This window comes from Camellia sinensis, chromosome 4, assembly GCF_055761805.1.
Source record: "Camellia sinensis isolate YWXY chromosome 4, ASM5576180v1, whole genome shotgun sequence".
Classification (NCBI taxonomy): Eukaryota; Viridiplantae; Streptophyta; class Magnoliopsida; order Ericales; family Theaceae; genus Camellia; species Camellia sinensis.
Window position 1 is genome coordinate 199,353,013 of NC_138964.1, and position 23,602 is coordinate 199,376,614.

The 23,602-nt window shown below is 36.2% G+C and overlaps 1 long non-coding RNA gene across 6 annotated transcripts; it reads left to right on the top strand.

Annotated features, from left to right (window-relative positions):
• The first annotated feature begins 14,762 nt into the window (after positions 1-14,762).
• On the top strand, positions 14,763-21,628 carry LOC114312602 (uncharacterized). Of its 6 annotated transcripts, none has more exons than XR_014328206.1 (4): positions 14,763-15,050; positions 17,981-18,165; positions 19,001-20,622; positions 21,219-21,628. It is a non-coding gene; the product is annotated as an uncharacterized LOC114312602 (long non-coding RNA). The 6 variants fall into 6 exon arrangements; XR_014328209.1 differs by lacking the exon at positions 21,219-21,628 and adding an exon at positions 15,867-15,963 and having other exon boundaries at positions 19,001-20,839; XR_014328210.1 differs by lacking the exon at positions 21,219-21,628 and adding an exon at positions 15,867-15,963 and having other exon boundaries at positions 17,981-18,054; positions 19,001-20,839.
• Positions 21,629-23,602: the final 1,974 nt, after the last annotated feature.

Below are 23,602 nucleotides of genomic sequence, written 5' to 3' on the forward strand. Positions count from 1 at the left end.
CTTTTATTCGGGACTGTATTATTTATTCGGACCCTCTGTGTGAGGGCATAACTGTAATAAGTGTGCGTGTGTGTGTTGTATGTCTTCCAACCCCACGTCTTTCTTCCCTTTTATTTATCCGCTTATGATGGTTAAATTAGGGCATATTTCAATTAGCATACAGTATGATAGCATGTTTGCATTCATTCATCTGTTTTGCATGCACCGGGCTCGGCGCACCATACTAACTGCATCGTACTTTCAATTCCAAATTGAATACATGTTAGTTGTAGCATTTCATATGCCATGTTTAGAATAGCCGAGCCTGCTATAGTTGCATTTTTGCATGTGTTGCATTAGGCATTTTTGTATACTTAGGATCATGCATGATTTCTAATGTAGTTTCTATTTTGGCTTGGAGTACTCGGTAAGTTCTATGCTTTAGCATCCTTGCATGCGTGTGAGTGACTGCCATGAATCGCATGCTTACCATGAGGCTAATTGCTTATGTGATATAACTGCCTTAGTGCCTGTGGGTGAAGGTTGGGTTATTTGAATTGGAATAATTCATCAAATGTGTGTTTTAAGCCCACTAGATAGTGGCAAAATCATGTTTTCTAAGCCCACCCGAGGGTGGCAAATCCACGTCTTAGCCTACCTGCGGGTAGCACCATCAAACCATTTTCAAACAAACAAACATGAAATGTTTTGTTCCAATTCAGGCGACTCAGTCTATACTTGTATGCTGTGCGCATCACATAGTAACCTAGGCTAATAACCGGAATAAGAACTCACAATGTTTTCAAAAATAGATATCATGGTTAGTAGAGGCCGGTCTCTGACCGGGCGAGCGGGGGTGCTCACGAAGTGACCTTCCCCAATCGTACCCAAGTTCCCGAGCCGAGGCAACTTTGGTGATGACGGACACGTGGCCTTAGGCAAACGAGTCAGGGTTTCCTAAATTTCCCAAAAAATAAAATATTTAGGTGGCGACTCTGTATCTGGCAAAGCAGTCCATGTTTGGCACTTCTTTCAAAATCTGTTTTCTCAAAACGATTTGCCAGATTTGGACTCTTTGGTTCAGATTTAGAACCGTGACAATTTTAGAGTCCTGAGCTGTAGTGACCCCAAAATGAACGGAACGGGAGCTCGTTCCTCCCGGGGCGTTCGGGGACATCTACAACAAGCTACAGCCATTAAGGGTGGACGCATTGATGGCTCTGAAGATCAGTAAGGATGAGGGCCTTAGGGCCTACGCAAAAAGATACTATGAGGTGTTTAACCGAATACCCGAATGTAATCAAGAGGTGGCGGTCGTATCTTTCAAAAACGGCCTAAAAGACGACTGCCCGCTACGAAAGTCTTTGGCAAAGACACTGCCAAAAAGCATGGAAGAGCTTATGGCCAGAATTGAAAAATACGCCAGAGCTGAGGAAGATACATCGGGGACTAAGGGGACAAAGCAAGAGAAAGGAAACGGCTCGCCAAAGAGAGGCCGAGGTAACAATGGATCCAGCAAGCAAGAGACTGAACTGAGGGCTGCACAGGCAGTGACAACTGTGTTTTGAATCCTAATTCACAAAGTCCTGGATCAAATTCGGAATCAACCCTACTTCAGAACACCAGCGAGGGCACCAGGAGAATTTATGGGAAGAAACCTTGGCAGGCATTGTGCCTACCACAATGAAGATGGGCATATGACTCAGGGCTATAGAGCCCTGAAAACACACTTGGAAGACCTGGTGAGGCAAGGCCATCTAAGAGACCTTGTCGATGAGGCCAGGACAAGGGAAGAATAGGCAGGACTGCCTCAGGTGCCAGTAGCTCCGCCTCCCCCAGCACAGCAACCTCAGGCTGGAGGACCTTGGGTAATTAATGTAATTCACTCGAAGGTCAACGAAAACGAGATTTGGGGGGAGACTCAGAAGGTAAAACACCTACAGCATGTCTACCATCGGGGAGAAGAGACATCGGGCAGAAGAGTGCCAAGGACCAGTAGTGTCCTTCACTGAAGAAGACCTTGAGATGGTGTAGCATCCACATAACGATGCCTTGGTAGTATCCCTCCAGGTTGGGGAATGCCAAGTGAAGCGCATTTTAATTGACCAAGGCAGCTCTTGCAACATCATGTACGTCAGATGTTACAAGGAGCTTGGCCTTCACCCAAACGATATGGAGCAATCCAATAGGCCAATGGTCGGGTTCAATGGAACGCCAACATGACCACTGGGAACGACAAGCTTGGAGGTGCAGGCTGGCACCAAGAAGATAAAGACAGAGTTCACCGTAATCGACACACCCTCCCCTTACAATATCATCTTGGGAAGGCCGTGGTTGCATGCGATAGGGGCTGTTCCCTCAACATTGCATCAACTATTACGGTTCCCGACAGAGCATGGGATAGAAGAAGTCAGAGGAGATCAGCTGCAAGCGAAGAATTGCTCCATGGCAGCAATGAAATCTACCTGCAGCATTCGGGAACCAAAGACAGCAGAGATCGAAGACAAGGACGTAGAAGTCCTAGAAGACGTCGGCAAGGAGCTAGCCGAGAAGAGTGAAGAAGCACTCAAGAAAATCCTCGTCTAGGAGGGGGATGAAGAACGCTTTTTTCTTCTCGGCTCGGGCTTAGCCGAAGAAGAGGAAAGAGAGCTGGAGGCTTTCTTGAGAGCAAACATTGAGGTGTTTGCCTGGACGCCTTACGAAATGCCTAGCATTGACCTCGAGGTCACTTGCCACAAATTGAACGTTGACAGGTCGGCCAAACCTGTAATCCAAAGAGCAAGGGGACCGACGTTGATGCACGTCGAGGCAGTGGAGGAAGAGGTAGACAGATTTCTAGAGGCCAGGGCCATTAGAGAAGTTAACTACCCGATATGGCTATCCAATACAGTGCTGGTAAAGAAGAAGAATGGTAAATGGAGGGTTTGCGTGGACTTTACCAGGCTGAACAAGGCCTGTCCCAAAGATAGCTTTCTTCTACCCAAGATTGACCAGCTAGTGGATGCCACTTCAGGGCATCGAAGGATGAGCTTCCTAGATGCTTACAAGGGGTATCACCAGATAGCTATGAACCCCCCAAACGAAGAGAAGACAACGTTTATCACCCCAAAAGGGCTGTATTGCTATAAAGTAATGCCTTTTGGGTTGAAAAACGCAGAAGCAACTTACCAAAGGTTGGTAACCAAGATGTTCAAACACCTGATCGGCCGAACAGTGGAAGTTTACATCGACGACATGGTCATAATGACCAAGGAGCCTGAGGGTCATTTGGCCAACCTAAAAAAAGTCTTTGAGATACTCAAAACATATTGGCTCCGACTCAATGCATCAAAGTGTGCATTTGGAGTTGGATCTGGTACGTTCTTGGGATACCTGGTGACCAGAAGGGGCATGGAGGCCAGCCCAGATCAGATCAAGGCCATCCTAGAGTTAAAAAGCCCGACGTCGGCAAAACAGGTGCAAATGCTGACTAGAAGGGCCGCAGCCCTGAATAGGTTCATCAGCAGAAGCTCAAACAAGTGTAGACCTTTCTTCAACATAGTGAAGAAAGCCACAGACTTACTGTGGACCGAAGAGTGCGAAGCCGCTTTGACCGACTTGAAGAAGTACTTGACAACAGCTCCAGTTCTTTCAAATCCAGAACCTAGAGAGGAGCTGTTTTTATACTTAGCAGTTTCAGAACATGCAATAAGCGTAGTGGTAGTCCGAGAAGAAAAAGGGGAACAAAGGACTGTTTACTATGTAAGCAAAACCCTGGCTGATGCATAAACAAGGTATTTACCCCTAGAGAAGTTGGCACTGGCTTTAGTAATGGCTTCAAAGAAACTGAACCATTACTTTCAAGCCCACAAGATTGTGGTGCTAACTGAGCACCCTTTGAAGTCCTTGTTGCAACAAGGAGACTTGACAGGAAGAATGGCCAGATGGGCAGTCACCCTGGGCCAGTATGACCTGGAGTACAGACCTAGAACAGCAATCAAAGGCCAGGTTTTGGCCGACTTCGTGGCCGAGTTCATGCCAGAATCCATCAACCATTGGGCTCCGTTGAGGAAGGGTGAACGATGTCCAAACAAGCAAGGAGGAGCCCAGCCGAAGGCAACGGAACAAAGGAAGGAAGAAAAACTCAGACCTTGCAGCATTTACATCGGCGACTCCTTTCGACTGTTCGTTGATAGGAGTTCAAATCGACAGGGAGCAGGGGCAAGAGTAGTATTGATATCTCCAGATGGGCAAGTACTAGAACAATCGATTCGTTTGAGGTTCAAGGCCTCAAACAATGAAGCAGAGTACGTAGCACTCATTGCAGGACTAAAACTGGCAGCAGCAGTACAAGCAGACGAGGTAATAGTCTTTTGTGACTCACAACTTATAGTTAACCAGACAACGGGCGAGTTTGTAGCCCGAGGTAAAAGGATGTCGGTCTACGCGAAGGAAGTCATCAGGTTGGCAGCCTTATTTCAGAACTGCCGACTACTTCAGGTTAGCCGAGATGATAACAGTCATGCCGATGCATTGACCAACCTAGCTAGTGTAGTACAACCTGGAAAAGTGAGGACAATAATGATTGACTATTTGTCGAGCCCGAGCATTGAACCACTGACCACAGAGCGAGAAGTAATGTGCGTGGACATGGGACCAAGCTGGATGGATGCAATTGTTGCATTCCTAAAAGAAGGAAAGCTGCCAGATGACCACAAGGAGGCACACAAGGTCAGATTGAAGTCAGCAAGATTCAGTCTGACAACAGAAGGACACCTCTACAGAAGATCTTTCACTGGACCCCTTTTAAGGTGTGTACATCTTTTACAAGCTGAAGATTTTTTATATGAAATACGTGAAGGAATTTGTGGAAGCCACGCTGGGGGCAGATCACTCGCCCATAGGGCCATTACCTAGGGGTATTGGTGGCCTTACATGCAGAAAGATGCAGAAGCCAATGTGAAGAAGTGTGAAAAGTGCCAAAGGTTTGCACCTCTGATACACCAACCAGCAGCAGACCTGAACCCTGTATCCAGTCCTTGGCCATTTGCCCAATGGGGTATGGATCTCATTGAACAACTACCCTAAGCAACTGGGCAAAGGAAGTACTTGCTGGTAACAACAGATTACTTCACTAAGTGGATAGAAGCTGAGCCCCTTGCCAAAATCTAAGATGTAGATGTGAAAAAATTCATTTGGAAAAATATCATCACCAGGTTTGGGATTCCAAGAGCAATAGTTGCAGACAATGGAACACAATTTGACAGTAAGCTAATTAAGAGCTTCTGTGCAAAGTTCAAGATCAAGCACTTTTCAACCCCAAGCTTTCCCCAAAGCAATGGACAAGCAGAAGCATCCAACAAACTAATCTTGGATGGGATAAAGAAGAGGCTGCAGGCAGCAAAAGGAAAGTGGGTGGACAAGTTGCCCAATGTACTCTGGGCATATTGGACTACGCCGAGAAGATCAACAGGGGAATCCCCATTTGCCATGGCTTGTGGCACAGAAGCAGTCATTTCGCTGGAGGTCGGCATCCCAGGGATCAAAACCCAGGAAATAGAGAACGGGACTAATGATGTACTCTTAGCCCGAGATCTGGATCTTCTAGAAGAACGATTGGAGAAAGCTGCAATTCAACTCGCAGCATACCAGCAACAGCTTGCCAGAGCTTATAACAAGAAGGTCAACTCGAGGGAGTTTCAAATTGGTGACCTCATCTTAACAAATGTCGTCGGCAACAAGAAGGATCCTAGAGAGGGCAAGCTAGGCCCAAATTGGGAAGGACCCTACATAATCGTCTCGGTACTAGGTAATGGGGCATATCGGCTTGAAGACAATAAGGGCAAAGAGTTGCCAAGGCCTTGGAACACTTGCAATTTGAAATTTTTCTATCATTAGAATTTCTTGTCCTTTTGTCATTTGCCGAAGTAAATAAATAAAGTTTTCCCTTGTTCATATGTCTATACACTTGTGACTGATAAAGATACATAACGTTATTCCTGGAATACATGTATAATGAGAACCCAAGTGGAGCTTAGGTTCACATTAGGGGGCAGAGAGAAGAAAAATGGTTTTAACACTTGTTGAAACTTGAGAAAAGTTTACAAGTTGAAGTTAAGCTGAGATTATGTTTAACACTTGTTGAAACTTGAGAGAAGTTTACAAGTTGAAGTTAAACCGAGATTATGTTTAACACTTGTTGAAACTAGAGAAAAGTTTACAAGTTGAAGTTAAACCGATATTAGGTTTAACACTTGTTGAAACTTGAGAAAATTTTACAAGTTGAAGTTAAACCGAGATTATGTTTAACACTTGTTGAAACTTGAGAAAAGTTTACAAATTTAAGTTAAACCGAGATTATGTTTAACACTTGTTGAAACTTGAGAAAATTTTACAAGTTGAAGACTAAGGTTAAACACTTGTTTACAAGGTGAAACCAAGGTTATGCCAAGAAAGGTACTTGGGTACTTGCCGAGGTAAATCATCAGTTTGTATATTAAAGATATGCAAAATATTCTAAGTATGAAAACATACAAGACAAAGATACAAACATTCAGAGAAGGAAAGTTGTATTAACATTCAAAAGAAGGCACGTCGGCCAAAACTCACAAATTGTTCCAAAAAAGAGAAGAACAAAAGTACAAAATACAAAGGAAAAAGACATCAAAGTAAAGACTCTTCGGCAACAACAGATTGTTGGGTCTGAAGTTCGGACGACTGTTGGGAAGACGCCTCGGTAGCCTTTTCCGCCGCGAGCTCGGCATCAATTTCTTGAAGAGTTTCATCAAGGCTTTTGTCGGCAAGGGGGAATGTCGGCTGATGCCTTCTCAGCTGTAGCATCTTTGGGAACCTCATCACCCTCCTCATCTTGAGTCAAGTTTAGGACTTGCTCATTCAAGGAAGTAGACTTGGCCCCAACAGCTTCCTTGGACTTCCTCACCAAGGCCTCATCCTCAGAATCAGATTCGTCGTCAGATTGACTTGGTGTTGGAGGGAATTGAAGAGGAATGACGTCGGCGTTCCTGAGGGGCGAGTCCTCGGGGACTTCAAGCTTTTTTAGAAGAGACATCCAACCAAGGGTGAAACCCTTGTTGCATGCCTGCTTCACTTATTTTTCATAGTCCGCCGTGACATCGGCCATCCCCTCAGCATATGCCTTCTCATCGGCGGTCTTGACTTCGCCCTCTTTTGTTGCCAGAGCATCCTGAAGTTCTTTCTGGGCCTGGGACATCTTTTCCACGGCCTCTCTTTTTTTGACCTCAAGAACCTTCTTAATGGCTTCAGTGGATTTCGCCTTTTCTTCGGCGTCATTTTGAGCTTTGATAGCATCCTTGGCTTGATCCTCCAAGGTCTTCATCTTTGATTGTAAGCTTTTGTTGGTCTTCTGCAGGGTAGAGACCTCCCTCTTCTTGTCGGCCAGCTCTTTTCGATTCTCAAAAGATTGTAGTGAGAAGGAATGGGCGTGCTGGATTGCCTGAGAAAAAATAATACAGAGTAGAATTTATTACAAAATTTTATAAAGTGGAGAAAAGCGAAAGAAAGAAAAATTACCAAGTAAAGAGACTTACTTGAACAGAGCGCTGGAGCATCAGAGCATAGTTTTCATATTCGCTCAACTCAGCGTTTCGGTCGAGATCGCCGGGAAGAAGCAAAGCGGTACTAAGGGCAATGCCGATATTAATGTCATCAACGCTATCGTTAGCCATGACTAGCTTATCCTCCAACGTGATTTTGGGGGCCTAGGGGGAATCGTGCTTTCAGGACCACGAGGTGGTTGCAGCGGATGACCTCGGCCTCTTTGATCGGGTAGACTCGGATGGTTGGGCCTCGGCACTCCTCTTCTCAGCAGCAGATTGGGACTTATCGCTCTCGGCCAATTTGGAGATTCGCAAGGTGTCCTCAGTGTCAACCTGAGTCACCGTTGCCTTTGGTTGAGCCTTCTTGATCCTTTCTTACTTTGGCTTTGGAGGCTGAGTTGGTGCTGGTTGAGCATCAACATCAAATGGTATGTTAGCCAAAAAGATCTTTAGCAACTGGTTTTGGGCGGCCCATCTCAGTGGCAAGAACAAGTCGTCGCCAACGTTTTCGTTGAGATGATGGGATTAGATATGGAGCCGAGGTAGACGGCTGTTTTGTTAGATCAGAGGTCGATCCTTGATCTGGCCGAGATGTGGAAGCAGCTTGAGGAGTTGTGGCAGAAGGGGGAGATAGACTCTTTTTCTTCTTCTTCTTTGAAACGTTGGGAAGAACTGATTTGTAGGTAGAGATGAAATTGAGTACCAGTGGGGCCTTGCGCTTGTGGATTGGAAGGTCTAGTAGCTTCTTCAAACCCTGGCTTGGGAAAAAAGATTTGCGGAAGCCTTTCTCTGGTTTTGGAAGAGCTTCAAGAAAAAATAGAAATTAGAAACAAATGAAGTATTAAAGACTTTAAAAACAAGTTAGTATGAACACAGGGCTCTTACCATTGCCCTCTACAAAAACTGTTCGAGGAAGAGGGTAGAGGTGGAGGTCCTCGTCTGGAGCAAATTCCCAGTTCCCCGAGGTAATAAAATAATCATCTCCAGCTCCCTTGTTGGAGTCAGGGAGGTCGGCGACAATTTTGTATTCTGTGGACCTCGGCTTGAGATAGTAAACATAGCCCGTATCTTTTTTGAGGCCACACATGGTGTAGCAATATTGGATGTCGGCTAAGGTAACCCTAGCATTTTCTTGTTTGGCTAGGGCTATTATACCGTTTATAACTCGGTAAGAATTGATGGTAAGCTGCATTGGGTTTAACTTATAATAGTGGATTATCTCTCGGAAAAGGATATTGAGTAGAAGCCGAAGTCCGCACTCGATAAAAGCTACAACAGGAAAGGGCATAGACTCAGTTGTAGGCATGATGGAGTCATCCTCCACCGCCAACCTCAGATAGATGTTGGCAGAAATGGAAAACTCTTGCCTGAAGTATTCAAGCTTGATCGGGGTGTCTACCCTATGTCTCCACATGCCCATAACATTGGGTTGAGGGAAAGGTGTGAGACTTCGAAAGAGAGTGTTTTGTGATTTTTTTTTTAGTGACCTCGGCCAAAACCTAAGGAGAAATCGTTTCAATTTTCCCTAACAATCGTTTTGAGTTCTACAAACAAATCTCAAACCTAGATCTATGGAAATGAAGATTGAAGGCACGAATCTGGAAAACAGAAAAGCAAGAATGCGCTTTAGAATCAAGAACAAAGATGGACTATCAAGAATATTGTAAGTACAAAGGGTATAAGGTCAAGAACAGTGGCAAAAGTGCAGAAAAGTTGTGAGCAGTATGTGTATTCAAGACATGGGCAAAGAGCAAAATTGCGAAATAAACACACTCAGATACACGAATCATAAATCAAATACTTGTGTAAATCAGCAATGGCGACTAATGATGAAGCAAAAATTTCTTGAAAAGCAACAAGAAATAAAACCATGAGGAACAGAGGCTTACCAGAAAAAGTGAGGCCGGAATGGGGATTGCCGAAGTCTGACGACGGTTGCAAAGGTGGAAGATCGATGAAAATCACTACCAGAAGGGGTAAACGGAGCAAGTCGCGGAGCTGTGGAAGCTTGAACAACGGAGGATTTGAAAAAGCTAGAGAGAAAGAGAGCTTCTGAAACGATGTAAAGTGAAAAGACGGGGGAAAGAAACAAGTTTTGTCAAAACTTGAAACAGCGGCAAAAAGAAAGCAATTAATGCGCCTAAAATGACGTATGCGTCAGACGACGCACACAGGCGCAAAACGACTTACAGGCGCGTGCCAGATACGACCCAATGAAGAAAGGATACATAACAGAAACGGTTGAGTTACTGTATAACAGCTCATACGCATGGAGGGGCTTTTAGAAATCTTGTTTTTTAAAGAGACATGTCGGCCTTAATGATGATCTCGGCTGAGACACTTTAAGCCGTTGTACTAGCAGGAGGTACCGACATAGGTTCCATCACCTCAGAAGGCCGAGGTAATAGAACCTAGGGTGCAGTTGTGGGGATATATTTTCTGAGCACCAACACGTAGCAAGGTGACGCCGATGTTTTTGCCGAGGTGCCACGTGTCCTGGTCGTGATGTCGAGATGATCTCGGCGTGGCCGAGGTTATCTCCGAAGATATCGGAATCCGAGATAAGTGGATAAGGCACAAGAGTCCTAGGATGATGAGGGAACTCAGCTTGGATAAGGATAAAGCTCTTAGGGAGTTTATCTCTATCTATTGAAGAGTCCTGGATAAACATTGAGCAAAAGTCCATTGAAGCTAGGCTTCTGTTGGGACAAGGATTGAGTTAACTATAAAAGAGAGGCACCCCCGATAGGTCTAAGGTATGCAATTTATATTCAGAATAGTGAGTTTTAGCACGATTGATTATCTTTGAGAGATACTTGGTTTTTGACTTGATCGTCGGAGTACCTCCGGGTGGACGAACCACCACCAGAGTCTCTTCTTTCTGTTGCAACTCGTTCAAGCGCCATCTATTCCGCCAGTGTTCTCCTGCTGAATACTGAGTTGGCAGTGTGGTCGGAAAATCACTCACACATATATGTTTAGATTTTTTTTTTGTATTTATTTGTTTATATGCCTATATCTCTGTTTATATTTATATATATCTATATATATATATATATATATATATATATATATATTGTTTTCCTCAGTTGAGCAAGGGAAAAAAAATAAGAAAAATAAATATTGAAATCAAAAGATTATCATTTGTCTCTCTTTCTCTTATTAATTTGTTGTGCATTTAGAAGTATTTTATTGTTGAAAATAAGTAAAAAAAATATTTTCACATCAATTTTTTTATTAAAATTTTAACATATATGCCAAAAAAAAGCTTGAGACTAAAATAAATACATATTGTTTAGTTGAAAATGAGTCAAAAGTGCTCCTATATATCAAAATTTTGATTAAAATGTGATAAATTATGGTTAAAAGAGTAAAAAAAAAAAAATGCATAAAATTGAGTTTTAGAGGAATTGCTAATGATTTTTGAAATTTCACGGCCACGATACTCGATTCCCGATACGTACCGGCCGATACTACTGATACTGATACTCCGCGATCGATACCGCTACATTACTCGATACTGCGATTTAGAACTATGGTGTGAAGTGTGCTTAGATTTCAAACAAGAAATGATGGTATCGACTCTGTTAAACTCTTTGAAACCCTAATGATCAGAAACGACCTGTGTAGAAAGAGAATGGGTTTGTGATTGTGTGCTTAGATTGCAAACAAGAAATGGATGGCGAACTAGACCTTGATGTAGCAGACGACACAGATCTCGACGGAGACAACGGCGCGTTCGCAAAATCGACGGAGGAGGAAGACGTGCTGCAGCAGTGCAATCTGGATCTGGAGGTGGCACTCTGCAATACTTTGATTTCAGCAGTCGAATCACAAACTGATAAGGATCGATGACGAGTCAGAGGATCTAATGGCTCTCGTAAGGCGAACTCGTACTTCTTGTGCTACAAGACCTTTGTGTTCGTTCACATTGTTCGCGACTGAGGAAGAAGGTATGGCGTCGACGACATTTGCGATATCAGCGGAAGAGATCTGCTGCGACAGTGGTGCGAACAGGCCTTCGACGATATGCTGATTCGATCAATGGATGTTGTTTGGGTGGTGGTAACGGAGAACGGTGGTGACAGCAAAGAGTAGACGAGGTGACGAAGCAGGTTTCGACGAGAAGATCGGCAACAGAGGAAGATCTCCGGCGGCGTTGTAGAGGCGACGGATCTATGAGTGAGGAGCGAGGAGTGAGAGAGAGAAGAAAGGAGAGAGAGAGGAGATGAAGAGAGATAGAGGAGGGGTTTGGTTTGTTTTGTGGGAGGAAGGAGAGAGAGAAGAGAGAGGAAGAGATGAAGAGAGATACAATACTATTTTTGAGGGTGAGTTAAAAATTACTTCGCACTTTTTAACTAATTTTCTTTTCTCACAAAAAAATTAAAAAATAATTTTTAATCATCGTCTCAAAATATGTAGGGGTTTTGGTTTGTTTTGTGAGTAAGGAATGAGAGAGAGAAGAGAGAGGAGGAGATAAAGAGAGAAAGATGGAGTGGTTTGGTTTGTTCAATTTTCACCGCGTAGACCATATGTATACGTGGTAATGTGGTCATTTTCTAGTAACTTGTCATTATAGACCAGTATTTTAAAATGTAAATCTTTAGAAAGAGAAAATTTAAAATTAGATTTATGAATTACGTGTCTAAGAAAGAATTTAAAAAGGCAAATAGGGGATGTCGTATGTCAATCTTTAAAATTTATATAAGGTCTCTCCTAGTGTTTTTATTTTTAAGGATAAATTATAAATATATTTTTAATATTTGTTTAAAACATAGATTGTTTTGTGTAATTTAAAAAATTATATATATTTTCTTATCAAGGTTTTTTATTTAATAAAACTAATTAAAAAGATAAAATTCTTAAGTGTTCTCTTATACAATAATAAAATTACCGAAATTATTAATTAAAATAAATTTTGGACATCATGAAACATTGTTAATTAATTTAATAATTTATTAATAAAATGAGCTATTTGTTATGAATTAAAAATTTCTAGGGATGAGACGTAATTTACAGAACTATAAGACAATTCATATTTTAAACAAATTTCAATAAGTTTATTTATAATTTACTTTATTTTTAATAATATAATTGATTCCTAACTTCTTTGACCTAAACAAATTTGTTGTATAATATAATCAAAACAAAAAGAGGCAATAGCCTCGTTTATCAATGGTAGCTTAAAGTATTATTTTTTTACTATTGAAAAAAGTTCATGAAATATCAAAAAAATAAAAATAAAAATAATCAATTTACAAGTGCAACCAATAACCTATTTAATGAAAGATTAGTTACTTATTTTAATATTATTTTTATTAAAGGGTGTTATGATGACATGTTACAACTGTAACTTCATTCAATTGAATAAAAAATATATATATAATAAGATTTCAGAATCAATATAATTTTTTTATTTTTTATTTGAGATAATTTGATCATTTTGTTTACTATTTGGAATAAATCAATAAATACAGGGTTGAATTTTTTGAAATTGAAAAATAGAATTGAGTTGAAATTAAATATATTTATGAATGATTTCATCCAATAAAGTTTATTTTCATGAATTTTAATTTATGGAAAAACAAATTTTAATATCTTTATATATATTTGGTATTTTTAAGTAAGTGTAAAATTTTTTGATATGATATGTTAATAAGATATGATAACATGAAAAAAAATAAATAAATCAAATTGCTGTTGTAGGAATTCTTACATGAATTCGAGATCACACAACACAATTTTTATCCTTAGTAATTTTAGTGTCGGATTAACACTAGCAAATTAAACTTAAAATTGTCAACCAGCTTAATTACACTTATTTAGCTCATCCAAATCCATAAATAAATTTAAATGGATTGGATATGAATATTTATTAAACTTGCTTAAATATGTACCACCACTATCTTTATATCACTGATACTTTGACCAAAATCATCACCACTATTATTGTCGCCAGCACACTGTCACCACCACCATATATTGGAGGAAAAAACTCAATAAGATGGTCATGTTTATTTGTCGAATCTATATCTTATTAACTCAATCCGTTTAAATCCGTGTTTAGATTGAGTTGTTTTCAATGCATAACTTTCTTTTTTTCTTTGGATCTAAAAAAAAGTAGTGCAGACTCTGCCAGTCCCTAGCCTCGGACTAAGACTTCGCTTTAGGGAAAGTACAAGAATGGCATACCAAGGGGCAATGGAGAGTCAAACCCGGATGGAATGTATTTTGGGGCGACCCTTTCCACTGAACCCAACCCCCAAGGGCTCATAACTTGGTTTTACGTGTTAATTAGATGCTCAAGATGCAGGTCAGTTTATGAAAGAATGAAATTGAGTTGGGGCTGCATTGAAGTTTCTCAAACGTCGTAGCTCTTTTTTGCTATTTCATCAAATGAGGCTTGAGTTTGAAGACGAATGTCCACGTGGCAGCTTTTAATACTACCACGTATGGGGTCCTCGTGCAATTGTTTAGGACCAGGTCAATTATTTTATCAAGGCTACGAGATTTGACGCCATAGCAAAAATGAGCTAAAACTTTTGAGAAATATTATTGCAGCCCCAAGTAAATTTTATTCTTTCAAAAACGGACCTGCTTCCTTAACATGTGACTCAAAAATATAAGTAAAAGTTATATAAAATTATGCTGAAATTCAAAAATAAATCAAAATTTATGAAATATTGGTTTTTTTTTTTTTTTTAAATTAAGAGTGTCTAGTCACAAAACAAAAATTGACTTAATATTTAGGATAAATTACAAATAAACATCCGAGATTTGCCTAAAATACCGGTTGCCTCATGTAGTTCTAAAACTTATAAATACACTCATGTCAGAATTGTTAATTAAACAGAATTAACAGAAAAAATAAATTTTCTAACTATTTTTCTATGTAAAAATAAAATTATCATAATTGTTAATTGAAAAATATTTATGACATAATTAGAAATTATTAATTAAGTTAATAATTTATAAATAAAATATAAGATTTGTTATGCAATTAAAAATTTAAAAGGACAAAATATAATTTTTAAAATTATAAAAAATAGTTCGTATTTTGAATCTATATAAATTTGTAATTTATCTTATCATGCTTTAGAAGTAACTTGAATACCGACTTGGAAGTTTCCAAGAAAAGTCTAGGTCAAGAATGCCTGGTCCCAAAAGTCCAACCAACAAGACAGAGAAATTTCCCAAGCCTATAAGAAAGTTGCAAAGCCAATCCATTGACCATTTTATTCACAACCCACCCACCATTTAAGACACTTGTTTATAACCTCCCATCTTTGAAATTTCTCCCTTTATATTATTACAACTTTCTCAGAACTCATATCCAAAAGCTCTCTGACTTTCTCAGCATCCAAACATGGCCAAGGAAGGAGAAGCTACCAGCAAAACCATCCCATTTGAAGAAGGATGGCCAGTGCTACAAGATGCAATCAACAAACTCATTGACAGTTTGGAAGGAGTTTGTTCCCACACTTTCACTCCTGAAGAGTATATGACTCTTTACACGTATCCTCTATCTCTTAATCTTTAATTTTCATATTTGTTTACTTTTTATCTGTGTTTAGAGGAGTTTGAGATCCCTGCCCTACCTCAAGTACAATAATTATGAGGTGGGTCTCATTTTTAGTCTATTTTTATAATTCAAATGTTAATTTTATAGGATGCGTAGCTAAATCATTCATATAAATAAGTAAATTGATTAGATAGTAGTAACTAAATGATCAGAATTTTTTTTTTTTTTTTTTTTGAAATTTGACAGCAAATTTAATTTTAAAAATAAAATAAATTATTTGAATTATGAAGATGGGCCCAAAGTGACCCTTCCTTAAGGCATAACATGGACCCAACTTCATGTCTGGATGTTGTTTTTGTTTTTGGGCAAAAGTGTCTATTGTGATTTTTTTTTTTTTTTTTTTCTCTCTCCATATATTCTAGATCCAAATAAAAATTTGGCTATCTGATTATTTGGAACAATCTCAATTTGACTACTGCTACTATTATCAGCTGTCAGATCCTCATGAACATGATTGCCTAAATTTACATGAATCTTTATATGTTTCATTGCTTATAATTATATTTTAAAGGATCAATTACACTTTAAAAGGTTAATTACAGAGTTAATTGCTCCAATTACACTTTTTCCTTATGATCTAACCTAAAAACACAACTTTAATTACATTTTAAAGGGTTAGGTGTTTTCCTGCAAAACCATATGAGTATGTAATTAACCTTATTTCGAATTTATTATCTGTTTGCTTTTAAAAAAAATTTATATCAATTTTGGTTATACTACTTTAATACCTTTAACTCAGAGCTCAACAGAACTGTTTAAAATATGTGTGGTAAACCTATTGGTCCTCAAAGTCAGAAGTTATATGATGAATACAAGAAGTTCTTTGAAGATTATATCTCATCCAAGGCAAGTGCAAGAGATTTTTTTTTTTTTTTTTTTTTTTTTTTAACGTACATATTCCTCACTTGCAAGTGCTAGACATGGATGAATTTATTTGTGCCATAGCTATTCTCAATAAAAAATATATTTGAAAAAATGTAAAATCAATTCATAATAATGTGATGAGTATTTTTTATTTTATTTTTTTCATTTTAAAACAAAAACTCATCAAAGTGGCTTGTATTTTCTAAAATTCCAATGTCACAACATCCTTGTGAAAAAAGTTAGTATAAATATTTTCTACAAACACTACAAGAAAAAACACTTTCCGTGACCAATATTTTGGTAGCAAAAAATATCATATTTGGTCGCTAAAACCTTTTCACGACCAAAATATGTTGGTCGCGAGTTGGTCGCTAAAGCCTCGTTACAGATAGTTTTCTGTGACCAAAAAAGCCTTTGGTCGCTAAAAGTGACCATTCGTGACCAACTTTTTTGGTCGCGGAAAGTCCAATTCATATTAGCCAAAAGTAAACTTTTAGCGACCAAAGATAAGTTGGTCGCCAAAAGTCAGCGCCTTGACCCAAAAAAAATAATTCTTTTGTGCTCCTGACCAAGGAGTCACCATGCACCCAATCCATTCTGCCACTCTGTCAATAACATACTTCTTGTTCATATTTGGCAAAAAAAATATATAACCCATAAAAATTAGGTTATATATTATTTTATAAAACTTTTAATGCCTAAATAGAAAAATAGCATGTAATTACTGTGGTATCATTTTTTTTAAAATTTATCCCGCCATAACTTTCGGCAACCAACTTTTTTTTTTTTGTCGCCAAAGGGTAATCTTCCGCGACAAAAAAAGCCTCTGGTCGCCAATAGTATACTTTCCGCGACCAACTTTTTTTTTTGGTCTCCAAAAGGTGATCTTCCGCGACCAAAAAAGCCTTTGGTCGCCAATAACATACTTTCCGCTACCAACTTTTTTTTTTTGGTCGCCAAAGGGTAATCTTCCGCGACCAAAAAAGCCTTTGGTCGCCAATAGTATATTTTCCGCGACCAACTTTTTTTTTTGTCGCCAAAGGGTATACTTTCCGTGACCAACTTTTTTTTTTGTCGCCAAAAGGTGATCTTCCACGACCAAAAAAGCCTTTGGTCACCAATAGTATACTTTCCGCGACCAACTTTTTTTTTAGTCGCCAAAAGGTGATTTTTTGTGACCAAAAAATTGTGATCGCCAAAAGTTAAATTTTAGTCGCAGAAAATAGACTATTTGCGACCAAAAAAAATAGGTAGTCCCTAAAAATATTTTTTTGTTGTAGTGATATATCATTTGTGAAATGCTAATGAAACAAAATTTTTATGCAAGATTATGTAGGATGGCATTTCTGTAATTATATGTCCTTGAAATAGACACTTTGTTCTAAAATGATAAGTCAAAAGCCACATCATTCAATATTTATTTGTAATTTTATCTTAAAATATCATAACATTTATCAAATAATTAATAACTTTTCTCATAAAAAAAATCACTCTATTTAGTTTCAGTTTTCAAAATTTACTTTTCAAAAAATTTTACTTTTTCATTTTTCGTACTTTTTTATTTTTACTAAATTTTTTTAATAGTTTAAGCAATTTTTTAATTTTTAGACTTAACATAAATACACTTAAAAGTATAATATTTTTGGAAAAAACTTTTAAAAATTCACAAAATACCAAAAAATACGAAAAAAAAGTATGAAAATTCAGTATATTTTTTGTATTTTGTGTATTTATTATTTTTTAAAAATATTTTTCACAAATATTTTACTATTTAGATATATCTAAGTAAGGTGCATCTAAAAAAATTTTAAAAAAAATTGCTTAAAATTTTAAAAATATTCTCTAAAAGAAAAAAAATATAAAAATTAAAAAAACTTAATTTTCAGAAAACTGAATTCAGAAAATTAAAATCAAACACACTGATTACTTTTTTTTAAAGAGTGCACACTGAAATTTCTCTGACTGGAGATATAATTATTTTTTTATTTTTTGTTGTCAGGTACTACCATCTTTAAGGGAAAAGAAAGATGAGAATTTGTTACAAGAACTAGCAAAAAGATGGAATAACACAAGGTTATGACTCACTGGCTCTCAAGATTTTTAAAATTTTTTGATAGATACCTCACCGCAATCAAAAGACTACCCAAACTGCTAGAGACTAGCTTCATGACCTTCTATGAACTGGTTGGTAATGCTACTAATTATATTTTTTTTACACAGAATTAAAGGGTTACTTAGACTTATATGTGCTTGAATTATAAATTTAAATAGAAATTTGAAAAAGAGAAAGAAAAAGATGAGGGAAATATAAGGTATTTTTTTCTCTATTTCTCTTTTCCTTTCTCTAAATCCTATCCAAATCCATGATCCAAATACAACTTTAGTATTTATGTATTTTTATTAAAATCTTATTTTGGTTCATTTATTATTAATTGTGATAATCAACATTTTACACTTTAAGTCAACTTATAATGTTATTATTCCGTTCACCTATCATTTGTGAGGCGGACAAAAATTAAAAATGAAAGGTCAACACTCAAAAGTGAGTTTTTGGTGAAAGTGTAAAGATTAAAATGAGATTCTAGTAAAAGTGTAGGGGAGCAAATGAGGATATGAAAATGGTATGTATCACTTACATAATAAGTTCTGTTAACCTTATGATTAGACTTAAAGTGTGAGAGGTTAATTGTCACAATTGAAAATAAATTATCTAAAGTGTTAAATTAATAAAAGTGTAAGGGTACTCCGTGTAATTAACTAAAGTTAAGTTACTGAAAAATATCAAGAATGAATATGTTAACATGTTGATACCCACTTCTAATAAAAATTATGAGAATGTTGGTAAATAAAAATACTCAGGTACACCCCATTGTGTAAATAAATTCTTGATATACTTTTTAAATTTAGTTATGTGTATGTAAATTCGCTCATTTTTTAGTGAGGCAATGCCATTTTTTGTTGTTAAAAGTTGTTTGGCTTTCTACATAAATTATTCTAACAATTTTTTTTTCATGTTTAGGTTTACGGGGAAATGAATGATCAAGTGAGGGATGTTGTAACATCTAGGGTATGTTTTGTTTCATAATATTTTGAAATGAATGTAATTGTATCCTCATTGTAGTTAACAAGGCTAATTGTCATCTTTTTCTTTTCTTTTTTTCTTCTCCCCCTTACACCTCACCAAATTTAGCCTTCATGATTGCCTTTTTTTTGTCCCTCACGACTTTGTCTTTCACCTAACTAATTCTCCCAATACATGTAACCCGTCTCACATATATCAGGTAATTATCGGATCTAAGTCTTGGGATGACCTCAAGGAAAAGTGGAGAATGAAACTTTTAACCATTAGTCTACCTTGATGTTTGAATCTCTAACTTTTCATATAAGAGTCGCAAGTCTTAGTACAATTTAAATCCTTACTTTTTACTTGATTTTGGTTGGGAAGTTTCACTTAGCCATCCTTTAAGTTGTATTTAAATTTTAAATTTGATTAGAAATTTTGTAAAGGAAAAAGAAGAAAAGGGAAAAAAAAAAAGAATTTCATTTACAAATTCAAAATTCAAACATCACCACCACCACCACCCATTGAAAAAGAGTTTAATAAAGTAAATGGTTTGGCGAGATTGATTTGTCAATCTCATACCTTATTCAATCCGGTTGATTAATACTATTTATTAAATGGTTGTTGGATTAAATTATCTTAATATATAAACAGTTTTGACCCATCCATGTGATATGTTTCGGATTGATCAAGAGCGCGAAGGACAGATTGATCAAGCATTAGTGAAGAATGTTTTGGACATCTACACAGAGATGGAAGAGGGCTCTATTGAACACACAATTGTTCCTGGGCTCTATTGAACACACAATTGTTCCTGAGCTTCCAAATTGACTACAAAACAACAAATGTTAAGGCATTCCATATTTGGAGTTCCTTCTTCCTGATTCTAGTGCCAATCCACCAATCAAATAAATCCACCACAGAGCCTGGGCATACCCAGTATAAAACAGAGTTTCTTGTTACTTGCAACACACAAGCCAACATAAGTTGTTGGAGGTCTTTGCAGCTTCAAAACCTTGTGCAAAAATTACTATTATAATTTTTTTTTTCTTTTTATTCTCTAAATCACATGAGAATGGAATTTAAGAACTTGTTTATTAGAAAATCCTATTCTTTCAAAAGTTTTACACATAATTATAATTATCTATTAAAATGATACGACAACAATATTTTTATAATTGACACATTTTGATGGTTTATTTTTTTTTATTTTTTTTTATTAAAAATGATGCACCCACAACTTAACAATATCATTCTGTATAATATTTTGTTTGTAAAGGTAACAATATACAAATAAAATCTATATACACAATGATGCGTCGTGTACATATATTCACTCTTTAAAGTAAAGAAATTCATCATTTTAGTTCATAATTATAAAAATGTCATTGTCACATCATTTTATACAAAAAAAAAAAAAATTAAATGTTACCAATATAATTTCATTGAAATTTAATTTGAAGCTGCATGTTGTTTCTCATTCTCAATTCTTGTTTTTTATCACAGGTTGTAGAACATGAATTGCTCTTCGTATTTGCAGAGAAAAAACAACTTGATAGTGAGGCTGCATAAATTGATGAGTGGGCCATCTATTTCTTTCCTTTCATTTTTTTTTTATCTATTTCTTCTTCCTTTTTACTTTGATGGGTGATATTGAGAATTGTTTATGTCATTGAAGGACTAAAGTACAATAAAACCAAAATTTCTTGAAGCTTTAAAGCACAAAGTGCAAACAACAATGTAATAAATAAATACACAATTGTGCAATTTTATATGTAATTTATGTCATTTTAGCTGCGTCTTGATTTGTATTATTTGATTTAGCTGATTTTTAGAGTAGGTTTTGTGCGGTGGTAAAGTTGCTATTAAAATAATATTGTACTCATGTTCAAATGTATTAAAAATCTAATAAATTTTACTAAATTATCATAGTCATCTTGAGTGATACAATTAGCATAGCAATTTAACTAATTTTTATTCTATTTTATTTTATTGAATCAATGGGGTTAATATTTTAAATAATGAGTGTAACATTTTGATCAATTTAATGTTAATAAAGATTAATATTTTTTTAAAAAAATTATTAACTTTTCGTATCATCCTATATTTTATCATTGTAATGAATCTCACTATTTATATCTACTATTCATATAACAATGACATGTGTAATGGACAGATCTAGAGAGATAAGGCATCATCATCCTTTCTCTACCTCGACCCTCACCTGTGACGAAGTTTGCCTCTATCTCCATCTCCATCATCGCCGCCATCTCCGATGATCTCAGATCGATCGAGATCTCAAATCGAACATCCAACAACCTGTTATGGACAGATCTAGAGAGATAAGAGATCTAGATAAATCGGCAGATCAATAAATTATCGAGCGAAGCATAACCAGCATTTGAAATAGAGGTTTGTACCCCTTCGAACTAGGGTTTGAATCGACAGATTTGTGTGTGTATGTTCTTGAACTAGTGTCCTTCAAGTGCATTCTTTGTCTTCATGTGAGATTTTACGTCACATTTTCGTATTGATCGATTTTCTCTTTGTATGGTGATACTTTCTATTGCATTTGTTGTTTGTTGATGCTGTGTTTTTATTTTTATTTTCTGGTGTTGGTAAATTAATAGGGAGGAGTTTATGAAGTCGTTCATAGAGAATTTTCTTGATAACAAATCGATTTCAGTTGTGATATATGAAACTTTGATCTAGATTTCAATTTACAAGCCTCGTTTGATGTTTATTGCATAATGAACTTTCTCATCTTATGTTTGGTTACAGAGAAAACAAAGACAAGTTACATAAATTGAAAGGCAAGATTTAAAAGTCTTCTATTGTTTTGACACTTATTCTAAAATGGAAAATTGATACATTTCCCTTTCTTCTATCCTATCTACAAATAAAGAGTTGATAATGATGATGAAGAAACAAATTGCGGCAGATAGGAGGAGAAGAGATGATAGTCACAAAATTTTCTTATGGAATTTTAAAGTGGCATTTTTCCACTCATATTCAGTATGAATGTTTAGAATATTAATTTTGTTGCTGCTGTTGTTGTTGTTGATGATGATGATGATGAATATGTGCTGTGATGATGATGAATCTTTGTTTATGGAATGATTTTAACAGATAATGGATGATAAAGAAGAAACAGATTGCAACAGTAAGAGATGAAAGATTTGAACATATAGCACAATAATAAATTTTGGGTACACATAACAAATTTGTTGTAATTGATTTTCAACAGGTAAGATGATAGATTTGTTCAAATAGGGTGGAAAATTAAATAGATAGACAAAAAAATTGGATAGATAAACAAAAAATTGGATAGATAGGATTTTATTTAGACAAATATTTAAATAGATAAGGAAAATTTGAATTAAAAAGATTAAAAAATTAAATAGAAAGGGTAAAAAAATAGAACAGATAGGAAAAAATATGATAGTCAATGAAAAGTCAAACAGATAAAAAAAAAGTCAATGGCGTAAATTGAAAACAAAATGTCCTACAGGATTTCTCACCAACAAAAGATATCCACTGGATCAAATGCCTTAGAGGCTCTCTAAATTGGATTTATCACCAATTTTCTCTTATTTATATCTTAAAATAATATAAATAATATTTTCATTTAAATTTTTTATCAAATAATACATAAATATATTAATAATATAAATAATAATTAAAAAAAATCATTATCGAGCTTTGAGTCAAGCTCGAGCTCAATTAATATTAACTAGTTGAGTAGAGCTCAAGTTCGATTAGTTATCGAGCGGAGCTCGAGTTGGATAATCAAATGAGCTGAGTTCGAGTCCAACAGTATATTCAAAGTAAAAACCAAGCAATAAAATAAAATTAGAAAAATGATATTTACTTTTTGAGTGGTTGAATGATTTGGAAAAATTAATTTGTTAAAAAATATATGTCAAAGTGACAATAATCGGGAGATACATTATGGATCCCCGACCAAAGTTTCATTTTAAATATTCAAAATTCAATTTTTATAAGTCAATTAAGATATACACAAAGTGCTTGTTTGATTAGTAAGGATTAATAGTTAGGGCATTAACAATTCATGAATTAGTGTATAATTGGCTATCCAGTTGAATTATTGAGATACATAATTTTCTCTCATCTAAGTTTATTTTGCAATAGATATAAAAATTTATAATCCTAATTATATGTATGGTTTGTATTATTAGTTGTAAGATTAAAAAAAAATTATCAATTTTGTTGAATAGAATAACTATTAAAATCTAATCCAAATAATAAATTTTGTAATCAAACAATGAAATGTGATTCCTATGAATAGTCAACCTAATCAAATAAGCCCACATATATAGTATTATTTAAAAATACATACTCACAATAACTTAATCAAAATGTTTGCCCAGCATCATAAATTCCACAACATATTCAAAAACTACCACCATATATTTCGATGTTGAATGTGTGCCGATGAGTAAAAGGGTTGCGTGTATCTTAAGAAATATATAAGTATGAAAACAAAATTTCTCTCCACATCACAGCAATCAAATTGCCAATATATAAGTGAAAATTTGT